This window comes from Atractosteus spatula (assembly GCF_055471065.1).
Source record: "Atractosteus spatula isolate fAtrSpa1 chromosome 10 unlocalized genomic scaffold, fAtrSpa1.hap1 SUPER_10_unloc_10, whole genome shotgun sequence".
NCBI lineage: Eukaryota > Metazoa > Chordata > Actinopteri > Semionotiformes > Lepisosteidae > Atractosteus > Atractosteus spatula.
Window position 1 is genome coordinate 153,366 of NW_028296613.1, and position 26,057 is coordinate 179,422.

The 26,057-nt window shown below is 39.1% G+C and overlaps 2 non-coding genes across 2 annotated transcripts; both read right to left on the reverse strand.

Moving 5' to 3' along the window:
- Positions 1-13,943: 13,943 nt before the first annotated feature.
- Positions 13,944-14,017, reverse strand: trnan-guu (transfer RNA asparagine (anticodon GUU)). Its single transcript has one exon. It is a non-coding gene; the product is annotated as a tRNA-Asn (tRNA).
- Positions 14,018-15,512: 1,495 nt separating this feature from the next.
- On the reverse strand, positions 15,513-15,584 carry trnaw-cca (transfer RNA tryptophan (anticodon CCA)). The gene has a single exon. It is a non-coding gene; the product is annotated as a tRNA-Trp (tRNA).
- Positions 15,585-26,057: the final 10,473 nt, after the last annotated feature.

The window sequence follows — 26,057 nt, forward strand, 5'->3', positions numbered from 1 at the left end:
CAGCATTCAATGGCTTATGTACATCGAACACACAGAGCCCGTTAAAATCCAACACGCGTTAACCATGGCCGGTGAGTTCAAGGTTGGTCCATATTTTCTGGATGGTTATGCTGTAATTGACGGAGTGCAGACAGCCTTTGAGTTCAATGGTTGCTTTTTTCACGGTTGTAGCGTTTGTTATTGTGAAAACAATTTTAATCCGCTGACAAACACTACTTTTGGTTGGTTGTACAGAAAGACGATGGTGAAAATTAATTTTCTCAAAATGAGAGGTTTTAACGTGCGTGTTTTGTGGGAGCACGAGTTCAGAGACATGCTAGTTGAAAATGGTGACTTGGGTAAATTTCTAACAGCTGCGCAGTTACCAGAGCCTCTGCAACCGCGCGATTCGCTTTTTGGGGTGAGAACAAATGCTATTTGTTTGCATTACACAGCGCAGCCCGGTGAAAAAATTCATTACTATGATTTCACCAGTCTGTATCCGTTTGTGAACAAAACTAAAAATACCCACTGGGGCACCCCCGAATAATTAATTACAACTTTGGAGATTTAAAACTGTATTTCGGTTTAGCGAAGGTGAAAGTTTACCCACCCAGACGTTTGTACTTTCCAGTTCCTCCAACCAAAATTGACAAAAAACTGTTTTTCACACTGTGTCGTACGTGTGCTGAAACAAAACAGACCACTCCCTGCGAGCACAGTGATGAAGATCGCGCCTTGACTGGTGCACCCCTGAATTGCAGATGGTCTTAGATCTGGGGTATAGAGTGTGTAAAATTTACTAAATTTGGCATTTCGAAAAGGCCTCACACGATCTTTTTTCCCCGACTACATCAAACTGCATCTGAAAGGGAAACAAGAAGCTTTGGGGTTTCCAGAGTGGTGTACAGATGTCGCGAAACAACAAAGATATATCAGCGAATATTATGAAAAAGAGGGTGTCCGGCTGGACCCCGGCAACATTAAAAAGAATCCGGCCAAAAGACAGCTTTCAAAAATTGCCAGTTTGTGGGGCAAGTATGGGCAAAGAGACAATTTACCACAGACCACCATTGTGAGAAACCCCGATGAATTGTTCAGGTACTTATTTACGGCATATCATGAGGTGTCAGCCTGCGAGTTTATCGATGAAGACACAGCCTGTGTTACGTGGAAACACACTAAACACCACAATACGGGCCATTCAAACACTAACATTTTCATCGCTAGCTTTACATCAGCCTATGCCCGCTTGGAGTTATACAACCTGCTAAATGCTTTGCAAGGCCGCTGTCTGTACCACGACACAGATTCCGTTATCTTTGTGAGCCGGGAGGGTGAGTGGAATCCGGGGCTGGGTGACTATTTGGGTGAGCTGACCAGCGAAGTCGATGCTGGACAACACATCACCGAGTTTGTGTCAACAGGACCCAAGTCATACGGGTACAAGCTGTCTGGTGGGAAAGCCTGTTTAAAGGTGAAAGGCATTACACTCAATGTGAACAATTGTGAAAAAGTTAACTTTGAGAGTTTGCGGGACTTGGTTTTTGACTATGGCGTTAACCCTTATGCAGAGTGCCGGGAATTTAAACACATTTCTATTCAACAGCCGATGATCGTGCGTGTTAAAAAGGATTGGCGCAGTGAGACCCGGACCTTAATGAAAACCCAGAAGGTGGTGTACGACAAGCAGGTGGTGCAAGAAAATTTGACATCGTTGCCCTACGGATATTAACACGATGGATGTCGGGTTAAAACACACTTTTTCATGCATTTTGTCCAGACCCTCGAATTGCGGTAAAAGTTATTTTATAAAATAACTCTTGGAGAACGGTGATACCATTATGACTCGTAAACCCGAAAACATAGTCTGGTGTTACAGCTGCTGGCAACCTCTATACGCTGAGTTGCTTGTGAAATTTCCATACATTCAGTTTATAGAAGGGCTACCGACGTTGTTTTCCGACGACCAGCTACTGCCACCGGATAGAGTAAATTTGATTATAGTTGATGATTTGATGGAGTCCGCGTGTGAAAATAATGAGATAGAAAAACTTTTACCAAATACGTACACCACTGAAACCTCAGCATCATGTATATCGTCCAAAATGTGTTTTGTCAAGGCCGGAAAAGTAGAAGCATAGCGTTAAATACAAAGTACATGGTGCTGTTTAAAAACCCTAGAGATAAACTACAGATTACAACCCTGTCCTGGCAGATGTACCCCGGTAAAGCGTTCGATGACGCTACTAAAAAACCTTTCGGTTACTTGTTGGTGGATTTAAATGCCGACACCCCAGATGACTATCGCTTGTGAACAGGTCTTTTCCCCCCAGATGAACCCGCGGCTTATGTATTTAAAGAATCTAAAAGTTGGTGATCTCGCAACCATAGACTCAGTAGAAAAAACACGTTCGGGCCGTCGTTATGTATTCACGCGTTCGGAGAAACCTGACACTTACATTTTCTGGTAAAAGCCAGCCCCAGTCACTGGGAAGCTATTCTCTGTGGGGCTTCAGATGATCTTGTACAGGCAATAGCTAAGCCTGCTAAGCAGTTTGGGACCCTGAAGAGAACGCATAAGCTTTTAAAGACTTTTAGTCAAAAGGGTCTTTCTCTTAAAGGAAAGAGACTCTTGGTGAACCAGTCCGGCAGTTTTATCGGGACACTGTTGAGTATTGCAGTACCATTGATTACGGAGCTTCTACAACACCGATAATGGACCACACTGAAAAAAAAAAATGTTGTACCTCAGAAACAGCTCGATCGACTCCAAGACCGGTCCGGCAACGAAAGCGACGTGAGAAAAATAACAACCCGCAGGTTGGATGACGAAATGAGAGACATTTTTCAGAACTCACATCTGCCTGAATATGAAAAAGTGAAATTGTATAGTCAGGTGTTACAACGGTATTTGACATTAGTACGCCAGGAGGTTTCTGAAGAGGGGACTTTAACTGTTGTACTACCCGAAAATGCACCCGCCGATCTATTACACGCGTTACCACAACAGCCGTCATCGACCGACACTGACTTTGGGTATATTTTAGGCAGCGGGTCTCAGTGGTTCCAGAGAAATGCCGAGATATTGTTAAAGACTATGGCACGCAATAAACCATTAATAGCCTGGAATTAAAAAGGAAAATTTGTGTACAAGGGGGCACCCGTTGAGGGCTCTCACATGATTGATCTTGTCAGAGCTCTCACACAACAGCAATCAGTTGCGGCCGGTAAGAAGCTAAAAGGTTGGGATGTGTTCACAGGGGTTGGGATATGTTCACAATCAATGTACCAGGCACCTTGCTAGCCAACGCTGGTAACCGAGAGCTACTTGAAAAACTCAAGTCTGCCCCACTGTGGTGTGCAGCGTCTGTCAAAACTTTAAAACCCCATGTCCCGCCCCCTTTTCAACCAATGGTGTGTTGTTATAGGGCGGATGTCCCACCTTCCCCCACCGAGCAGTAGTGTGATAGAGAGGTTTAACAGAACTATTAAAACAAAAATGTGGAGGTACCTGACACACAAAAACACTTCGATATATTGCCGATCTGTCTGATCTTATTTACTTTTATTATCATAGTTACCACACGACTATTAAACGAACCCCGGCTTCTGTTACGACTGACAACTCCCTCGAGATGTGGAGAACTGTCTATGGCGAACACTTTAAGCGAAAACCGTCAAAGTTTTCATTTAATGTAGGTGATCATGTGCTGGTGTCCAAAATAAAAGGGAGTGTTTGAGAAGGGGTATGAACAGACCTTCACAGATGAAATTTTCATTGTCAAAGAGCGGACCCCGGCTCTGAAACCCTATTACAAACTGCAGGACTACGCAGGCGATGACATTAAGGGCTCCTTCTATGCAGGAGAGCTACAGAAGATAAACACCACTGCTGAGAGCGTCTATCGCATCCAAAAGATTAAAGCAGCCAGGGGGCGTAAGAAAAACAAACAGATTTTGGTAAAGTGGCGCAGATAGAGCGATAAATTCAATAGTTGGGTAAAGGCATCCCCGAGGTCAGAGAAATATAGAGGTGCTGAAAAATGAACCCCAATGTCTTCTATGTTACGCTGGCCAGTAATTCATCCTCAAAGATGTTTCCAAAGAACACCAGCGCATGCTTCACAGAGCATCTGGCAAAGGCGATTGACCTGGACAGGAGCTGGGAAGTGGGTCTGGTCGAGCTGCACTATCCGCATACGCTAAACACATTTGATCAAGATGAAGATTTTCTGTTCATCAGTGATGAGACTATATGGACATGTACCTTACCTAGAGGGTACTACTGCAACATCGATCAGCTCATGCATGAAATGAAACATGCTGTGGAAAAATCCAAGTTTTAATAGTTCTGTTAAACCTCTCTATCACTCTAACCTTCATATTGCTGGCCATAATAAAGTGTTCAATATTCTCACATTTGAGAAAATTTTGGAAGGTCCTGTTAAGAAATTATTTTCCCTCGTCCGTTTGTAGCTTTTTAGGAGTACGACCCTCTTGAAATATATTTCGGAAAGCGCTTGTCACACCCCCTCCAGACTTTTCAGTGGCACGGCCCAGGCATATTTAGACAACATGTCTATACATGATAAGATGTAACAGAAACCATCGTTGAACTCACTGTAGTCTCTCATGTTCACCAAGTCAGCCTGCCACTGCCGGTCCATTTCAGGTACCAGCGTTCTGTTTCTCTTAAAGCTCACACGTGCCGGCTTGTGCAGCATATAAGCCAGCTGGCCGGACAACCAGTCTGACACCCGGCCGCGGCTGGCGCTCACACCCCAGGAAGTCGCAGCCCTCACCAGACTCCCCACGCTGCCGTAACTCCCCACTTCCTTAGGGTTATAATAGAGCGCGCTCAACCCCGCAGCAGACATGATTGCCTTCCAACCCTCGTCGCTAATACGTGCTTTCAAACACTTATTTATAAATCGAGGGGAATGCGGTGGGGGGTATTTGGACCTTGAGGCTCAGGACTGCTCGGTGGGGGAAGGCGGGATATCCCCTCCACAATGACACACCATTGGCTCGGGTGGAGGGCGGGACAGCCAACCATAACAACACACCATTGGTTGAAAAGGGGGCTGGACATCCGCCCACCACAGCCTCCCATTGGCTGAAAAAGGGGGCATGGTACCTGTCAAAAAGTTTGACGAAAGGTGTCGCTTTATACTACTTACAGGTCTTACTTAATATTATTTTGATTAGTTGATTAATGAAGATCCAGTAGTAAAAAAGCTTCTAATATTATTTCAAATATATTATTTCCAAATAAACCAACTTTGGAGAGTAGGTGGCAGTGATGTCAGAGGGAGTGTGTTCACAGTGTTGTCAAGGTATTGCTTATTGATTTTTAAGATGTTTTTACGTTACATTTGTACTTTGATCAAGTTAAAATATCCACAAAATTTAGTTTATAGATACCTATGTGCTAACCACTGAATTTGCAAGGTGTAAAGCTGCAAAACTGTCTTTTAAAATATAAGGATTACAGTAGTACATTTGATCCTAAATATATGAGTAAAAAAACATTGACTGGAACTCACTTGAAAAACATCTAAGCTCAGTGAGAATTTGGTTTTCAGACTTATGACAAATGAACTGATGATGGAATTCAACTTCGCTGGCATAAACTGGAAAGATCAATGACAAAAGAGGGGCCTGGGAGAGACAAATCTTTTTAGAGCAATTAAAGGTACTCTTATTCTATGTTGTACTTTCAAACTTTGGGTACTCTTTAATTAGGACAGACTATTGGTCCATTATTATGATGCAAGCTAAACTTAATACATTGATTAAGCTTTGAGCTTAGTAAACCTTAATGGTTCTTTCTTGAGATTATATTCAAAAAGAGATTAATCATCATTTATTTGAGTACTAATATTATAAAATTTTCTCCTAGCTGCAGTGCTGAAGTCCCACCCAACAACAACAGAAAAAGAAATAAAGGAGCACACAATGCTTTGTTTGAAGATTGAGTTCGCAAGGCAGGGGGCCTGGAAGTCTGGACACTGAAAATGATAAGTTGCTGGTCCTAACTTTTAGGACAATTAGAGAGGGCTTTGCAAATGGTGAACAGTAAAAATTGGTCTTAACTTCACATTGAAATCATATTTTCTTGGAAATATAGAAGTTATACGTTTCAAAATTTACATTTGAATTGAAATGTGTTTTTGACTTAAATATTAGCATGTTCAGGTAATTAGTTTGTGTTTCTCTTTACTATATATAGCCATGTTACAAGAATTTGTAGCTAAAGTTTACTAGTTGTGTCTTTTTATAATTAGCCTTTGTTGATTACAATATTGTATATCATGTATAATTTGAACTACATGTTTTTCAGGTGTGTTTGATTATTCTGAAAATTAACAAATTCCTAAACTAAATCATTGGCTTGATTTACTAGCTTTTATGGCTATAAAATCTCTTTGATGTATAATAGACCTCTAAAGTTATCTGTATAATAGAACTCCAACCATTTATATATAATGAACATATAATCATAGATGTATAATTGACGTATAACAATATACGTATATTAGAATTTCATTCTAGACAAATTACGGACCACATTTATACGTCTCAGGTATGCATTTAATAGACTTATATTCTACATCTTTTGCCCTCTGGGCCAATTGCTGTTCATGAGCTCCTAGCTCCACTTGTTCCCAGTGGAACCAGCCTGGAGCAGCAGAACAGAGGTTTTGTTTCATTATATTGTCTGCCATTGTAAAACAAGTTATCCCTTAGGGATAAAAACTCTCCCTCGAGTCATGTGTATCTCCTGTATTTGCCCCATACTCCCAGGGCTCATCTCTCAGCTGAGTGATCAAAAGCTGAACTCCAAGATACTGAATTTCACATTGGGGTACAACAGAGCCTGCTGTGAAATTGGGCAGGGGAGGGCCAGTTGTGCTCCTGAACTAGTCCCTCCTCTCTTAGTTGTTCCTGTATTTGCATCACAGTCTATAAACTCCAGCAGTGCCCTATTGTTTTTATTTATTTTGTTTAAAAAACAGCTCTGGTGAGTTATGTATTTAACAATAACATTTCACAAATCTATCCAAAACAATTCTGGTACAATTATTTTTTTACTCGAAGGTCTTTAGCTTAGTGGGCAAGACCTGGGTTCGAGCCTATACAGTGAGGCACGAACTAGGGTGGGAGTGGCGGGGGGTACAAGCCCTAGAACCCAAATCCCTTACAATAAGAAAAGGACAGACAGTTAAATGGGGATAATTTTGAAGTTGCAAATATCAGATACCATAGCGCGGTTTTTTTCACTCCCTGGCGAGACGGGCTTCCATAGTTATGTGTATTCTTGATATATCAGAAGGGGGCACTCTTCTCTTAATCGCACGTAGTCCCGAATACCGCGTATGGAGTTTGCGTGAGTGAGGTCAGTAACGAGCTTGATCAGACCCAATCTACTGCTTTCATCCAAAACAGCCCTTCATTTGGGCTTTAACCACTTAACAACATTGTCTAAATATGTCAATGTCCGCCTGCAATTTCCTCCCCCTTAAACATTTGTTATATCTCTGCAGCAGAACATAGCAGGAGCCTGGTTCAGGTCTTAAATTGAAGCTAACCCCCTTGGCTTTGAGTGTGAATAGTCAAATTTCTTAATGTGTCCACTCAGCCGACAAACATATGAAAAAAAAAACAGCTGGTGAACATGTTTTTTTGGTCTTCAGAGGTCAGATTTTTCAACTATATGCATGATAAGGGCCTGGGAATGATTTGAAAACCTTGTTCTAGGTAACTACTAGCTTGGATAAAAATCTGGGACAAATTGATCAATTAGAAAAAATTCTACATCATGTTTTGTGAAGACTGGACCTGGAATAACATTAATAAATTAATAAAAAATCATGAAAATATTGAAAAAAAGAATAAAAACCATTGCAATTGCTATAAAAACCTTTAGACACTGCTAGAGAGCCTTTATCTGCTGTTATGCAATGAAAACAAAACCTCAGAGTTGCCTTCTGGTGTGGAAAAAAAGGAGCACTGATAAGAAACTGATTGATTACCCCTTCTGAGTCAATGATTGACAGCTAAAAATGCAGCTTGAAGCTTCTAGAGGATGTCTCACCCACTAAGGGCTCTGAAGGGCTGAAAATACAATGAATGACAGCGGTTTTTACCAATCAATTCGCCTTATTTCTAGTGGTCGTTCTTCAAACATTTACCACGTAATCAATAACGTTTACTAGTCTCTAGCTCTTGAGATAAACTAGTCTGGGTTATTTTGGATATATATCATGCTCCAGAATAAGGTAAAAACATGGGATATATATATATATTTGCTGGTTTTTGTTTTTGCGGTTTTGTTGGTAAAAATGTATGATATTGACATGCTGGGCTGGCCAGGTGGCTGGGTGTTTTTATTGGGATTCTGCTAGTTCATTAATTTATTGGTTTATTGCATAATAGTGTCATGTCTGTGGAAACAAACTTTATTTGATATTTGAGAATACGTGCATGTGAGAAAATTTGTGGAGCGGTTTCAAACAAACGTTGTTTATCTCGCGTTTATCTTAAAAATAAAAAGTGTCATCTGGGGAGACAGGAGTACCCCCTCGGTGACCTCGATACAGACTACCTCCACCTGTTACCCATCACACTCAATGTTTCAGAAAAAGGGTTTTAATTTAAGCTTTGCCCAGCAGTGTTTGAGCAGAGAAAAGAAATAGAAGCGCTATTCGCGCCGCCTAGCACAGTAACCACGAACTCCAATAATCCAATAATCCAATAATCCAATAATCCAATAATCCAATAATCCAATAATCCAATAATCCAATAATCCAATAATAAAAGCGAAAGAACCCCGGCTTCTGCTAAAAAAAAAAAACTATTGACATAGTGCGTCTCCAACACTGGCTGGAGACTCTGTGTGTCCGGGCTCAGCGGTTATATAGAACAGGACTCGGCGAGCTGCAGGTGAAACTCATTGCTCTGCGCTCCCCGTGCGGAATGCGCATCTCCTCCCTCCAGACTCGTCACACCGCCTTCATACTCTACAGTGGGGGGAAAAAAACAACAAACTCCCCTTTACTGTCTTCATACATCTCTCTTAAATCCCAGAAACACAGAAACTCTGGGGCGTTTCTGTGAGTCAGTACTGGGTTTCTCTGTTCGAGGTTACAAGCAGAAACAATAAAAGCGCTGAAAGCAGGAAGTTATTTCTGCTCGTAGGCATAAACGTGTAAAAATACATTTTCTGATTCCTAAAACCTAATAAAATCCACGTACAGTAAGTCTCCCTTTTGTTCCCAACGCACATAACTGAATATAAACCAGTCAAGTTCAGGTACTTTTCTGATGAATATGAATACACTAGTTCTGGCGCAGCTGTTACAACAAAGATACTTACGAACTATTTTTTTCATACGAGCTATTGCCGTTTTTAAATTTAATATTTTTTCAATTCGCTAAATCACACGAAACACCAACAACACTCATCGTAAGCTTCTGACCAATCACATTCCTGAATTTTAAAAGTATTTAGTATTTATTTTTAACTTGTTTTATTTAAAAAAAATTATACACCTGTTTTACATATTCTTGCCATTTTTGGCATATTGTAAGTGGATTGTAACTTCAAATTGATAATTCCTGATCTTTATAACTGTGTATCATTTCTTTTTACCTTGTTTTAATATGTTTTAATTATTTTTTGCATTTTATAGAACTTTTTTAATATATTGTGAGCATTTTAGCAAAATTTTTAAATAGGACTATCAATGCTCCTGACTTTTAAACCTGTATTTATTCTGACATTATTCTCTCCAACTGCAGATGAGGAGGGATGCATTTGATTTTTAAATTGGTTGATTTTGGGGGAAAATGTACATTAATTTCTTTGTACGTATCAACAGTGGGAAACTTGGCATTTTGGGATGAATTGCAATCTTTACTGGAAGGCCTTCAGACTGATATAGAAATGACGGGAGATTTAAATGACACGTTTGATAAATCAGACAGGCACAGTACAACATCTAAAATGGCAGAACCCTCTAAAGTACTGAAATATTTTAGGCACATTCATAATCTACAAGATGTTTGGTGTTTACTGTGTCCTGCTACCCTTTCGTATTTTTTAGTGTGCATGAATGTGTCCCACTTCTTTTACTAGTTTTTAAGGAAGATTCTGAAATATCTGATTACGAGATCAAGCCAGAAAAAAAATGATGATAATTAGTAGGAAGAAAGATACAATGTATTGACAATGTAATATGCTTTAAAGGATTAAAAGGAAAATAAATACTTTATCTATGCAAACTAATTCAACTGAACTCCCCTAAACACTATACAGTAGCCTGAAGAATTGCCAAAGCACAATGTATCACTTTGGGTGACACTAAGGGAAGAGGAACACAACACTCAAAACCACAAACCACTTATTTTCAACAGCAAAAATATGCTTGAAAATATTTGACAAAAAAAAGAAACCTTACACGCATGGAAACCAATATTTATCTGCTAGGGTAGAATGCAGTAGAGAACAGTAGGGCAGAAGGTTAGTGTAACTCTATAGTGCATCACAGAGGCTGGTCTCTTCCCCTCATTATGCAGGCTGACTTGTTCACAGTGAACTGTCCTCCAGCGATAGTCAGCTGCAATCACTGACATCAGACATGATGTTAATACTCCGACAGCACTTTGGCTGATTTGTTTAATGCGTTTTCCTATTAAACAGGAGATCTTGAGTTCAAATCCCAGTGGTGCCTTTCTTCCTGTCTTGTCTTATAGAATGTATCACTATGGATGATCACGTGCGGCTTGATTTTGTTAAATGCAAGTTTTCATTTTCATTCTAGAACAACTTGCTTTTCATGAAATTCATACAGCTTGCGAAAGATGAAACACAGATCTTGCTTTTCAGTGCAAAACAAATATCACAGGCTGGCAAGAATAAAGTCTTTTTTTTTACCAAAAGCTTGCAAATGGAGAAAAGGGATGCACGTGAGTCTCTGGGAGCTGTTAATTGAAAGGTTAGTGGTTCGAGCCCATTTCTCATTATTGGAGATAATTGGATTTCTTAGTAAAACCTTAACCCACTTGATATTTGCAGGAAATGCAGTTGTTTTGTGTGGCGAACTACAACAAGTAAACAATTGAGTACATTAGTCATTATCACTGGGAATGACCAGTCATGGCCAACATTCAAGGGAATCGTATTCAGCCATGGACTTTGACCTTCAAATGGCTGGCGGGAGAATTCATTTATACTCTCGTTGCACCCTTAGTTAAAATATTTAAAATTACAACACAGATTTGTTGGAGAACTTGAAAAGTAAAAAAGACAGTTGGACAGCATGATTATGTTAGGACTGTACATTTCTATTTTAATACTTTTGTATATTTATCTTAATTTTAATATACATGTAACCATAAATGCTGTTCTATATATATATAAAGATTGTTGTATTTAATAATATTTTAGCGGAGGGCACAAGGGGGTTTATTATACCTTGTGAAACATTCAAGAAAACTATAATAGAGGCTCATATTTTAATAAAATTTGCTTTAAAAGAAAACCAAAATTTGTATGATATCATCCCTCAATATCGACGTTCAGTTGAAGGATTTGAAGAAGCAACAGCGATAGGTGAGTACATTGATTTTGGACCCATGCTTGCATCTGAATAATCTTTCCTCCTGGAAAGAATTAAAAACAGGTCTGTTTTGAGTCTCATGATGATACTATTCTGGATCTGAAAAAAACACGCAAATTTGTTTCCCATGTATTTTTCAATTTTATCAGATTTTATCAGGTGAATGCAGTCGATACGTTCAAGTTTTTATATGATGACAGGACCTACACTTAGGGCTCAGTACCGATAACACTGCTGATATTGATGGAGTAGAAATAAGTGATGTATTGGCAGCTTTATCTGAGGCGAGAAGTCCTAGAACACCTACAAAAATGTTAGGATTCAGAGGAAGAAATATTTTTCTACCTCACCCAATCCTATTGCATTAACGAGGCTGAAGTTGGCTGCTTATTCGCCAGCTTCTTGTTCGCGTTTTTTGTTCCACCTTAAATACTGCTGCTGTGATGTTATGCCGCCTTTCGCCTGTAGATGGCTCTCTATAGTCATTTTTAAAAATACTAATCCGAGTGGATTACTGCACATATCCTCAGTAAAGGGGAATATGTAAGTAATGATTTTCCAAATTGCATTTTTGTATGAAACACATTTCAGAAAATCGAAAACCAATTTTCAAAACTCACAATAACACAAACTGGCATGTTAGACAACAAGTAAATAAGACAAAGACAAAACGTGAATTCTCAAAGTCTCAAAATCTTGCATTATACAAGAAACGTTATTATAGCAGTTTACAATGGGACATTTAGAACATGGCATATGAGAATATATGGTTAACGGAGGATGAGCAAAGGGTGATGACACTTTCTGCTTATTGCTATGACCCTCCCTCCTGATTATAAAATCGTCTCACAATTCTGCCACTGAGGTGTGAGACACAATGTAACAGACTCTCAAAATCCTGAACTTCAGGAAATGTTGCTGTACCATTTTTAAAATATGACCCTCTGAATATGGCATGAGAGAATTCATTGGGAAAAGCTAATTGCTCTTTCTGTTGTATTGCGATGGCCCCAGTTTAGAAAAAAAAAATCTCAGAATTCTGACAAAAGGTCTGAGACACAATGTAACAAATTATGAAAATCATGAAGTATAAGAAAATTTACTGTACCATTTTTTAAAATATGACCCTCTGAACATGGAATGTGAGGATTTATAGTCAACAAAATAGCACCCCTTCTGCTGATTTACTTTTTCCCTCCTTCCTCGTTACCAAAACATCTTAGTATTCCGACACTAAGGTAAGAGAGACAAAATCACTCATCACGAACATTTGTAATTACGACACTTCACTGTTGCATTTCTGCGTTGTGACATTCTGAACATGGCATGTTAAAGTATATAGAAAACCTAGATCAGAACAGGCTAAATGCAATTCAAAGTGATTTATATTTTTTTAATTCTTTCTAAATGATAAAATATATTTTTCAGTGATTATGACACTTCGGTATTACATAAAATATGCTTCAATGCCAAAATAAATAATAATGGAAAAAATACCCACAGTGGACATTCATAGTTGTGATTATAGGAATGTTATATATCAGGTGGGTAGCTGTGTCAGCATGCGTAGGCTGCAAAGCAAAAAGTAAAAGATTATTCCATGCTGAAAAGAGAAGAAAGGAAACATAACGTGTTGGCCGTGGAGCCTTCTTCAGGTGTGAGAAAGACAGGGCAGTAAGCAAAGATAATTTTCTTTATCTTTACTTACTGCAGTTTATCTTTGATGACAACATCAAAGACGTTAGGAAGTTTTACGGCTAACAGCTCCACATTAACTTCCTTTTATAACTAACCTCATCAGATCCCTCAACTCCTAACTCTTCCAATTTCTCACTTCAGAGAAGGATAAAAAACTCAATCATCCTCTACAGAGAAAAACCATCAACACCCCTACCACCTCCACCAATCCTAACCTTGTTGTTACTATACCCTCTGACCTTTCCCTTTCACCCCTTTGCATCCTCAGCTAACATATTTTAAAATTACAATAGACTGTATAGTATTTATGTTTAAAATTAAGGTAAATATGTCAAAATATCAAAATCCAACTGCACAGTGCTATCGTAACAATGCTTGTCAAGTTCTCAAACAAACCTGCATTGTATTTTTAAAATATTTCAGCAGAGGATTCAACTGGAGTATAAATGACGATTCGACGATAATTTTTCTTGGGTGAATATGGTTTTCTGGGGAGTTGCGATGTTGGGCATTATTGGACATTTCCCGGTTACCCTGACACGTGTTAAACACTCGCAGTTCCTGCAAATATTAAAATGGTTATGGTTTCGCTGAGAAATCCAATCGACTGAAGACAACGTTTACATCGCAAAAGAACCCCGTCCCTGGGTGGACTCGAACCACCAACCTTTCGGTTAACAGCCGAACGCGCTAACCGATTGCGCCACAGAGACTGACTGGCAGGTTCCGTTTATTTTGCCAGCCGGTAATATTTCTTCTGCACTGATAACCAAGAATTGAATTTCATTTTTCGCAAGCTGTGTGAATTTCATCAAAAACAAGTTTTCCAGAAAGGAGATGGACACATGCATTTAACGAAATCAAGCCCTTTGTGAGTGCCCAAAATGGTACGTTCTGTACTACAAGATAGGAAGAAAGACACGGCTGGGATTTGAATCTCGGTTCTTTTGTTTAACAGAGAAGCGCTTTAACCAACTAAGCGACGGTGACAGGACACCCATCACCTTTTACAGCCACTTGGACACACCGCTCTGAGACATCTGCGTTCAGTAAGCGCTGAACCTGCGCTCAGAGCAAATTGCCTCTTTTACATAGCAGCCCCGACACTGAGAAACGAAGAGAACTGGCTTTTGTCTGGCATTTTTCATGTCCAATGCGTTTGACATCTCCCAAGGGCGACAGAGTTCTTTTGCGACACTATTTCTTCTTTTTTATTTCTGTACGCTTTGATAAAAAACGAGAAATCGTGCAAGGGAAAAATGTCTTTTTTTCATAGAGAAAACGTGCACCAGGAAATGTTGTGTTGAGAAGAAGTGATTTAACATGATACGTGACCTACTTAATCGGAGCAATTGCTCACCCACCGAGGTTGGAGAGTCTGTTGGATGTGATAATTATACGGTGCTGTGGAAGAAAACAGTCTTTCTTTGAATTCTCAATCTATCGGAATTTCAATGCGAAATATAAACCCCTTGTCTGATTTAAAGAGGTTATATTTTAAAACTCATAAAAAATCAGAAAACACATGTTTCTCACTTTGAAATTTTAGACGGAGCGGTGCGTTACTAGTAGCGGCGCTGAGCACACTATGGGGGAATTCAGGTCATGTGAAATGCCAGCGGTTTAATAAACAACGCGTCTGATTTCGGATCATAAGATTGTAGGTTCGACTTCTACCTGGCTCGTGTAAATTTTATTCAAACTCCTCAGTAATACATGTATATTATGTGATGAACCGCACCTGAAAGCAAACGTTGGGTCTGTTTCCTTTGTTTTCCAGCATGAAGTAGCAAATCGTTACAAAAAGCACCTGCTAATGTCCAATAGCGGGTTTTTTTTTCCAAATTACATTTTCAGGCTTCAGACACTTTTTAATAAAACAAAAGTGTCCGGAAACTCATTAACTTTCAGGTTTGCTTGAACCTGTACTAAAAAAAGTTATCTGAAACTTCCGGGATTCCATTTTCTGATGTAGCTGTCTCTAAAGTTGGACGTGATGTTAAGCAGATGTGAACTGCGCCTTTTCTCTTAAAAAAAAACAAAGTTCTTTTTTTCCCCTCCACTCCAATGCTGGAGACTGTAAGCCTGTGTGAGCTCCACACTGCGTGTCCTGTTTTGTTTAGATTATCTATGTGGTGTACAGATAGAACTCAACTGCATGGTGTGAATTCCGTGTTCAGGACCAGCAGAACCTGAAAAATTAACAGCTGACCTCGACGTGATTTGAACACGCAGCCTTCTGAGCTGGAGTCAGACGCGCTACCGTTGTGCCACGAGGTCACAACAATCAGCGCCTTTGAATTCCCCAAAGGACACAAATCAGCTTCACAAAAAAAAAATCTCCTGTGAAGAGCGCCGCTCTTCCGAAGAGAGTCTCTTCATCCCAGACCACATTTTATTCTTCCTGCGCAGCTCTTGTGCAGATGTTGTTCTCAATTACAGATCCAGGAACACTGATTTTTTTTCCTATTTTTTTTAAATTAAGTACCCCATGGTGCAACGGTAGCACGTCTGTCTCTAAATCCCCAAGTTAATTTTCAAAGTATATCGGAGTCAACTGATACTGATCAGGTTCTGCTGCTACTGAACCTGCAGTCTTCACCTTAAAGTTCAATTCCCCAAGCCTTTTGACATTATATGCCCATCCCTTCTCGTCAAAACTTGTATTTTCACAGGGTACCCTTCAGAAATCGCAGTATAGAATGAAAAAACTCCAGTAGATCTCGGCCGCTGTTGGTGATTTTCCTTTAAAAATAAATGAATCTCTGGAAATTTTACGGAGTCCCACAGGCCTTTTTTAGTGAGGGACAGCAGCGGCCACATCAGGAACTGCGTCCCCTTGTCCAATCCGGTAGGTGCCAGCCCCAGCAGAATGTACTGGTAACTGAGCACCGCACCCGTCCCCAGGAGTTGCATGGTGTTGTCCATTCTGCCCCACACCGCCTTGGCGAAGGGGCAGCTCCAGAACACGTGCTTCTGAGTCTCCTCGATGAAACACGTGTCCCGGGGGCAATGCGGGTTCCTGGTAAGCGAGTGTCTGTAGAGGACCTCTCTGGTGGCCAGTCTCTTGTGTACGGCCATCCAGTTGAGGTCCTTCAGTTGATTGTCCAGTTCTTTAGGCATATATATTGCATATATAGCTCACTGTGTATATAATGAAGAAGCAGAGGTTAGTTTCTCATCTGCGCGTTACAGAGCCTTACGCAACTCGTACTGTACCAACAGCTAGGGTTTGATCCCTGCACGGGCTATTAGTTGAAAGGCCATTGTAAATGACGTGTAAGAGATTTATAGATACTGTAGATACTTTATTGATCCAATTAATAAAGCTTATCCAGCTGGCTTTTATGTTTCACACTAAATTGCGATCTTGAAACCAAAATAATTAAAAAATATGGAACACAACCGTTGTTCCCCAAGAAGGAAAGCTGTTTAACACTGACGTCACTCCTTTTTATTTAACCCAGATTGTGAAGACAACTCCGCCCTATCAAAGGAAAATGTTGCACAAAAGTTGGAAAGCACACTCTGAATCCATCTGTACTGTATATTTGATTTCTGCGATCCGTTCAAGGCTGCTTGGTGCTTCACAAGCAAGTCATTTCAGTGAAGAAACTGAGTTTAGAGAACTACTGGTGCATTTTCACTCATTGAATTTGATCTTTGTACTCTCTTTTCATTCTCAGCTATAATATTTCAAAATTACAGTTCGGATTTGTTGGAAAACTTCACAGGCATTATTAAGTTAGGACTGTACAATTGTATTTTAATATCTTGGTATATTTACCTTCAGTTTAATATGGATGTAACCATAAATGTTGTACTTTTGTCGTACATTTTAACTGAGGACGCACGGCGACTATTATACCTTGTGATACATGCAAGACATCTGTAAACGAAGATGTAATTACAGTCAAATTGGCAATTAACAGAAAACCACAATTTGTATAATATTATTTCTCTATGTCGATGATCAGTTGAAGGATTTGAAGAAACTATATATTATTCCTCGATATCGATGATCAGTTGAAGGATTTGAAGAAACAGCAGCCATAGCAGGTGATTTTGGTTTTGAACCCATCTTTACACCTCAATAATCCATTTGTCCTCGAAAAAAGAAGAGACAGGCATGTTTTGAATCTCATAATGATCATATTCTCGATCCAAAGAAACATATATATTTGATTCCTTCCGTAGTATTTTGGATTTTCTTACGAAGATCTCACGAAGTATTGCCAGGATCTATATTTAGCATTCGGTAGCGATAACACTGCTGATATTGATTGAGTAGAAATCTATGATGTATTGACAACTTTATCTGAAGCGAGAAGTCCTAGAACGCTGTCTATGAAGTGTTAGGATTCATACCAAGATATACTTTTTGTTTTCAACCCAAAATGCTGCTATTGCATTACACATTATATGAACATTACCAGTTTTGGTAGCTTCTCTGCTACAACCATGATCAACCATGACAAAAAATTATAAATCAGGACTAATATTAATATCAACTGATGTTACTACAGAAAAAAAGATTTAACAGAAATATTAATAAGACTATGCAAGCCTAAAAAGTAGAACAATTCAATTTATATAACTTTTTTTTTAGAAATGGGCTCACACACCAGAAGACACTAACATTTCTCTTCGTTAGAGTATGTGGATAACAGTTTAACCCAAAATGTTTGGAGTCCAGAGGGAGGACTCGCTCGCTGAATGATCTCTCAAGAAATCCCTGGTGAGATTCAACAGGTGTTTTCTTCAACAGCCACTAAAACTCTGATGACCTTCTCTGGATTTCCTGAATATGACGTAAAATTAGTTCAAATCATTTGGTAGTTAACAGAACGAAATGCTTTGGAGGTACATTTAAAACAGCAGAGCAACACTGTAGCACTTTGTGTGTGACTGAATTTAATTGTGTAAACCTGGCTCTCTATGAACACGAGCAAAGAGTTCTCACTCAACAGAAGATTGCGATGTGAGCACAACAATATAAGATATCTCAAGATGCCAGGGATTTCATACATGAAAAGCATGCACTCTACCACTGAGCTACACAAGACGGTAATGTGATATTAGAATTTCAGAGTTCTTGATGGATTCAGGCTCCTTCTCAGAGGTCCTTGCTCGCCAAATAACTTTGCATCTGAGGAAGAGTACCACGGAAAAAAACCAACTCAACAAGAGAGCGCGTTGGTTGCTCTTGCTCTTAATGCAAGGAGCTGTTTTTTTTTTCCTCGCAATAATCATTATTAACCAGAAACAGCAGCACAGGTAGGTCGCATTTGTGATTATGTCACTTCTCTGCTTCAGCAAGGTCAATAAAAGACTCTGAAAGTAGTAAAGCAAAACTGAACTCAAAATCATATTAGGAATTCTGAGCGATATCTCCATACAGGTAATCCAATAAGAACGTTGAAATATTTGAATATCATCTCTCTGTATATTGCGTTGCTTTTTACCCAGAGTAAAACTATTGGATTGAAGGAATGCTAACCGCTGGGTTAAAATGTATAGTTGTTATTTGGAGAAATCTGTAAACTCGTGATCTTATATGTTTTAAAAGACAGCACGGGAAAAAACGACAGTGCTGATTATTTTCCGGAGACGGAGCACTGATGACCTATCCGAGCTAATTGATAAAGCCCACCCAGTGGATACTCTAGCAGAACGCCAAAGAACATTCACCTTTGTATCCAAAGAAACCACAGGAACAACATCAGGAAGCACAATCAATTCCCCTTTTAAATCTTTCCTGTAAGGTATGCTATGTGAATTCATGAAGTTAATCCTCTGATCTCTTTTGATCACGAACAAAGTATTTCTGATGGAGCGCTATGTTCAAAGATTTAATAAGCTTTACCCCTGCCAACGATTCGGCGTGAAGAATTAAAAGTTTCACAGACAAAAGCAGCTCACCACCACAGCCAATATTAAATGTACTTGCCGGAACACTATCATGTGCACTGCCTCAAAAGTGATCTCGACAGACGTTGTTCCCTACATAAAGCTGAACGTGCCAAAGAGAATTTCTGTTGAGAAAACAAAATATTTTTTCTGCCTTGATGTTAAGCTGACAGCCTGTCTTTTAGAAAGTCTATCTCTAAACACCTCCCGCAGCCTAACAAAAAGCGCTTTTACTGATCGTATTGCAGGTCTTAAAATACTAACATTTGGCAGCAGTGGGAACCCACACCCCCAGAGAAACTGGAGCCTAAATCCAGCACCTTAGACTGCTCGGCCACACTACCTTTCTCCATACCCATCTTCCTCACATTGCTGGCTTGGACTGGGGGGCTTCAGCTCTTGTCGTCGGATCTAATGATATCATGACATGTGGAAGTGACTGCACCTTCATCTTCCGAGATGCTTTCAATAGCACAAACGCTACTTTCACCGGCACAAACATAGCAATAAAGAAGATGGTGGGATTCATCCTTTGTGCTATTTGTAGGGGTGCAACTCTATGGCGATCTACTGACTTGAAGAGCAAAAATCAAAATCCTCTGCTACTACTGTTGCTTTTTTCATAGTTTCTTCAAATCCTTCATTTGAACGTCGATTTTGAAGGATATTGATGATAATACCACATAAATTGTGGTTTTCTTGTGATCGCCAATTTTATTCAAATACCAGCCTTTTTTACAGTTCCTTGCGTGTTTCACAAGGTATAATAGCCCCCCTCGCATCCACAGCTAACATATTTTAAAATTACAATAGATTATACAGCATGCATGTTTACATTTATATTAAAATTAAAGTAAATATACAAGAATACATACAGTGCTAACCCAATAATTCTTGTCAGGTTCTCCAACAAATCTGCGTTGTTATGTTAACATGTTTCAGCTGAGGGTGCAACAGGAGTATAAATGAATTTTCCCGCCAGCCATTCAAAGACCAAATTCCATGAGTGAACATTATTTTCTCAGAAGTTGCCGGCATTGGACTTTGCCGGTGGTATTGAATTATGTCCACAACTGTTGTAGTAGTTCCTTCTTGAAATTCAACACGTGCAAAGCACTCGTAATATCATAGGTGTTAAAGTTCGCTGAGTCTATTCGAGTCATGGTGTGTATCCCTGCCTATCATTGGGAGACGGGTAGCTTTTTTACACTCAGATTCCAATCTTCAATGCTTTGTGTGAGAGCTTACATAACTTTCATTTTCTCACATTTTCTGACGACTGCTCCAAAGGGGTACCCTGTCAATTCCGAATACTTTTCAAAAATCTGCCTGCATGTTTGATTATTGTCATTTCATTTAGAAAAAGTTCAATATTGATCATAACTAAAGAAAATAATGATCACGAACAAAAAAGGGATAAAGATGCGAGTTGATCTTGAATCACAGCTGGGTGACAAGGGCTTCTGTTCTGATATGGTTGTACGAGAAACGGGAGGAATCACCAATCTCCTATAGAACATGAGTTGAATCAGGAGTGGGACATTTCGTATACTCGTGCATATGTCAACGCCTGACCTACATCATAAAACTAACATTAAGTTGTCAGAGACATTCATTTATATACAAACAAGAGACAGACCAAGTAATAATTCTACATTAGTTCAGGTGGGTAAAGGTAATAAAGGTAATAAACCTATTAATAATTCTACATTAACGTGTCCTACACTGATCAGACTAATTGACATGGTCTGATTTAGAGCCTGTGCAGTTCGTGCTAATTACAACAACGACAGTTCTGAACCCTCATCACCGAACTGAGCACAAGTTCAGCTGTTCTCCAGTTTTGTTACGCATGGTTTTTCATTGCAATTGAGTTCAGAGCTGGAGCTGATCTCCAGACAGTCCAGTGTTTTGGGTAAGTTGTCGAAATTCGCATGAGGCTGCAGACAACTTACCCAAAGTGTTTTCTATAGCTTTCAGGTGGAGTTCATTTATATAAAAGAACGTAAGTGGTATGAACGCAACAAGCCAGGCGGCAGTCCAACTTATAATTTTCTGACGCAAGGCCTGACACGTTATTCATTACGCCACTGACCCTGCTATTGTAGTACTAAAAAAAAAACACGTTTTCTACATTTATGTCTGTTCACTCTAAAAACTAAAAAAGACAAAGGGTTTGTGTGTCGCGCTAAAATTCCGCTTCATTTCGAATGCAAATAAAAACCGTTTTGTTCCAAGAAATCACAAATTTGTCACATCCTTCATACTATACTTCTCTCTTGTATTAGTAAAGCATTTTGATTTAAACTGAACAATATATGAAAGGTTTCATCTATACACTTACACATAATAAGTATACGAATAAATACTCGGAAGAAGCCGCAGCTCAGGTATTTAAAATCGGATCGGAGGATTTAGAGTCCAGACTGCAAACCGACAGCTGACACAGGTCTTTTATAGAACCATTTTGATTTCCTCTACTTTGTCCCCGTGACGTCATTGTCCTGCTCGCAGCCGAGCCCGACACACGTCTGGTTTCTGTCGCTGGGCGCACACCCTGCGGTCTATGCGGGTCCTAATACCCCAGTACAATGACGGGGACACTAAACTGTAAACAGGTGCCGTCCTTCGACTGAGATGTAAAACCGAGGTCCTGACTCTCTGTGATCATTCAGGAGAATGGTGGTGGTGGAGGGGAGTCCCCATTACCTGTAAAGCGCATTGAGTGGAGTATCCAGAACAGCGCTATATAAGTGTACGTAATAATAATAATAATTATTATTATTATTGTAATGTAAAATGCAATAAAAATAAAAAAAATATCAAACTTTGATTCAAAATAGATTAATGTAAAAACTGATAAAGCTAATGCTTTTTTCAGGGCTATATCTACTTTTTTTTAAAAAAGCGAAGTCTGTCGCGATTGTGAAAGTTAGAGAATGTGTACCAGCGGGTGCCTTCACATCTCCAGCTTCAGTCTCGCCTGTAGCTGCGAGAAGGTTAAAAGCGCACAAGTGATCTGTCTTTCGTCAAAGTAATTGCCGGAGCAGTAAGACTCAGAGCACCGTCCAGCAGCTGTAGACGATGTTCGGGGAAGAGCTAATTCTGCTTTTAGCACAGGGAGTGAGAATGAGCTCAGTCCGGCTCCCAGCAGAATCCATCCTGGTTTGGTTACAGTGCGTCTGAGGCTCTTTGGATCGTAACGTAAAAAAAACAATTGCTCACATCGTGTGACTTCCACGACAGGAAGGAAAGGTATCACTTAAAAAAATCAGAACTGAAGATTTGGATCCTGGGCCTCTATTTGATCAAATTATTAAAATAATAATTATCAAAATATCAGATTGCGTTTCTGCAACATTTCGTGCACAGTACGCCATTTCAATCTAAAACAGTCACAACGAGGGCTTTACACGCAGTCTGGGGTATTTTCCCCTTTTAAATTTTTGCCACTTTATATCGAACCTGTTATACTCCCAGAAGTGCACAGTAGCTTGTACTTAATACAAATGTACAATGCATCACTGGTATAAACAGATGTGTGCCGTGTTTGCCTTTGTAAGCATTTGTTTAAAAAATAAGTTCACAATACGATAAAAACACAGAAAGCACAAACTTTATAATACAACGATACAAAATCAATACCAAATCATTATGCCAATTAAGTACCTATCCTTTGAAAACAGAGAACACCTTTATATCTACAAAAAACTTGACATTTGTATGTATTTTTGAATTACAAAGCAGACAGAGTAGTCCCTTAATTCAAAGTTCAGATCTTGGCCAAAATAAGACAATCAGACGTGGGCTGAATTCAGAACAGGAACCTCTACTTCGTCGTTTATTGAGCTTTTGATCAATGTCTGAATGAAACAGATTCGCTTTTTTAACTCTTTGATTAAAGTACACAAAAAGCACCTTCCTTCGAACCAGAAACCTAAGGACACCCTGCTGATTCTACAACACTCCTCCACTCGACCAACTGAGCTATCAAAGGGATGGCGGTAGGCTTTCTGGCACATACTGCCCAATGTAGTGAAATGTTCCGGGTGATTTAAATGCCACTTCGACATTAAGTTTCCAACTCGTTTCCTTAGTCTTGTTTACCTTGAATTTAAGCCACGAACCAGGATTCTACTGTATAAACTTCCAGGGATATTACAAAATGTTTGATGGGGCATCAATCATTCCAGGCGGAAATTGACTCCTTTTTTTTTCTCGAGGGATCATATTAAACATTTCATTAGTATCGAGAGGAGGATCACCATGAGACACAAAACAAACAGTTTCTTTCTGTCTTTATTAGAAAGTAGCATTTGTGCTACATTAATAATATTTTCGTGGAAATAAAGAAGTTGTAAATTTTAAAATTTATATTTGAATCGAAATGTGGTTTTGAGTTAAATACATGTTCATGTAATTAGTTTGTGTTTGTCATTACTATATATATATATTGCCATGTTACTAGAATTTGTAACTGAAGTTTACTAGTTGTGTTTTTTTATGATGGTTAGACATTTGTTGATTACAATATTGTATATAATGTATAATTTGAACTACATATTTTTCAGGTGTGAATAATTGTATATTTTAAGAATAAATTTCTAAAATAAATCATTGGCTTTATTTACTAGTTTCTACACCTATAAAAATCTTTCTTTGATGTATAATAGACCTTTAACTATATATGTATAATAGTCTTCTAAATTTATCCGTATAATAGAACTCCAACCATTTATGTATAATAAACATATAATCATAGATGTCTAATTGACGTATAATGATATACGTATATTAGAATTTCATTCTAGACCAGTTACGGAGCACATTTACACGTCTAAGGTATGCGTTTAATAGTCGTATATTCTACATCTTTTGCCCACTGGGATGTGCCGATTTTAACTTGGCAAACCACGATACACATTTTCTAATGAAGCCTTAATTAAAAGACAGTTTGTTTCTCGAAAGCGTGTTATGTAAAAAAAGAGAAAAACGAAAATATATGGATGGTAATCTTTCAAAGCTGAAGATTTTACTTTTGAAAAATTGACATTTTATGTATGCAGATGCATTCGCTGGTTTTAGAACATTGCTGTACTTCCTGAATAATTTTCAGTATTATAAAGTGGGTGTAGATTTTTCTTTCAGGTTAGGACACGAGTGTGTACATGTGTTTGATTTTCGTTTCACTGATTCTCATTGAAGATTTGGGAATTAACGACGAAAGAATCAGTTGCCTCGGAAAGCAGAAGGTTTGGTTCTCAACGATATTGAAGACACACCCATGTAGAGCAGCGGGTGATGATTTGTGCTATGAAAGACCAAGCACTCAAAGTGACGTCTGCGTTTACCGTTTAGACTTTTCATCTCGGGCGCACTTTTAGAAAGCAAAGATAGAGCAGTTGTGTTGAATCACTATAACAGCCGTCAGCAGAGTGGCCCAGCGGACGCGTGCTGGGCCCATAACCCAGAGGTCGATGGATCGAAACCATCCTCTGCTATGTACACTTTATGCACGATTGATAAGCACACCATCAATTTAATGAAGTGCATTAAAACTGTTTTTCTATCTCGTGTGTATGAAAGCTTCACACTTAAGGTACTCTTTCATCTTTACCAATAGCAGATGCCCAAATGTATCTTTGGTTGTTCTGCGATCCTTCATAGTTTCCTCAATTCCTTCAAATGAACATCCATATCAAAGCAATTATGTATGTATATATATTCCAATTAAGGTACATATTAAAAATATCAACGCACATTTGTATAATGCTCATTTAATAATGATTGTCAGGGATTGTCAAGTTCTCCAACAAATCTGTGTTCTAATTTTAAAATATTTTTGCTAAGGATACAACGGGTGTGTAAATGAATTCTCCCAACAGCCAGTTAAAGAAAAATTCCACACGTGAAGATGGTTTTCTTGGACATTGACTTAGGTACTGAATTGTTTACTTGTTTTAGTTGCACACGAGTAAAATACGAAGATTTCCTGCGACATTCAAGAGGGTTTGCGAAGAAATCACTTCAATTTTTAGCGGAGATTATGTTTACATCATCACAGTCTGAAGCACATCCCTGAGTGCGTTTGACCCACCAGCCCTTTGTTTAACAGCTGCACAGGAACACATTCCCGTTGCTTTTCACAAATCACTGGCATTTTTTTGCAGCATTTCTTCTGTCCTGAGAAGCAAGATTTGTATTTTATCTTTCAGAAGTTGTATGAATTTCTTGAAGTTCAGAAACAACTTGTTCCAGAAAAGAAATGAACACTTGCTTCAAAGTAAATCAAGACGTATGTGTCTCTTGCTGTGTGTGCTCTTATCTGTCCATCTCTCTCTCCTCTTCTCTCTGGCAGTCTGTGTAGAGTATCTGAAGGGGATGTAACACCACTTGGAAAAGAAGAAAAATTCTCAGGAAAAATTCTCAGGAAAATTCTCAGGCAGAATAAAAAATCATTATTCTCTTCTCAGTCAGATTCCCAGCTCAGACTCACACTCAGACAGGATCTCAACTCCGTACTGCTCTCTATCCTCACAATCCAGAACCAGAAGATATTCAGACAATCAGTGCTGCTACATGAACAATATCAGACAGAACAGCCTGGACTCATGTCACATTTCCCCCTTTTATCCTTCCTCCCAGCCCTCTTAGAGACATAAAAGAGCTCCTGATTCTCCACTCTGTGAACTGGGCTCAGGGGTCACTGATCTGTCAGTTGTGGGCTCTGTTCCAGGTCGAAAGCAAGGAGGTTCTATTAACGCTTTCCAGGACTTCCAGCCCTTCAGTATTACTTTCTTTACTGTATGTCAGCCTCCCAAAATGTTTATAAATGTTTTATAA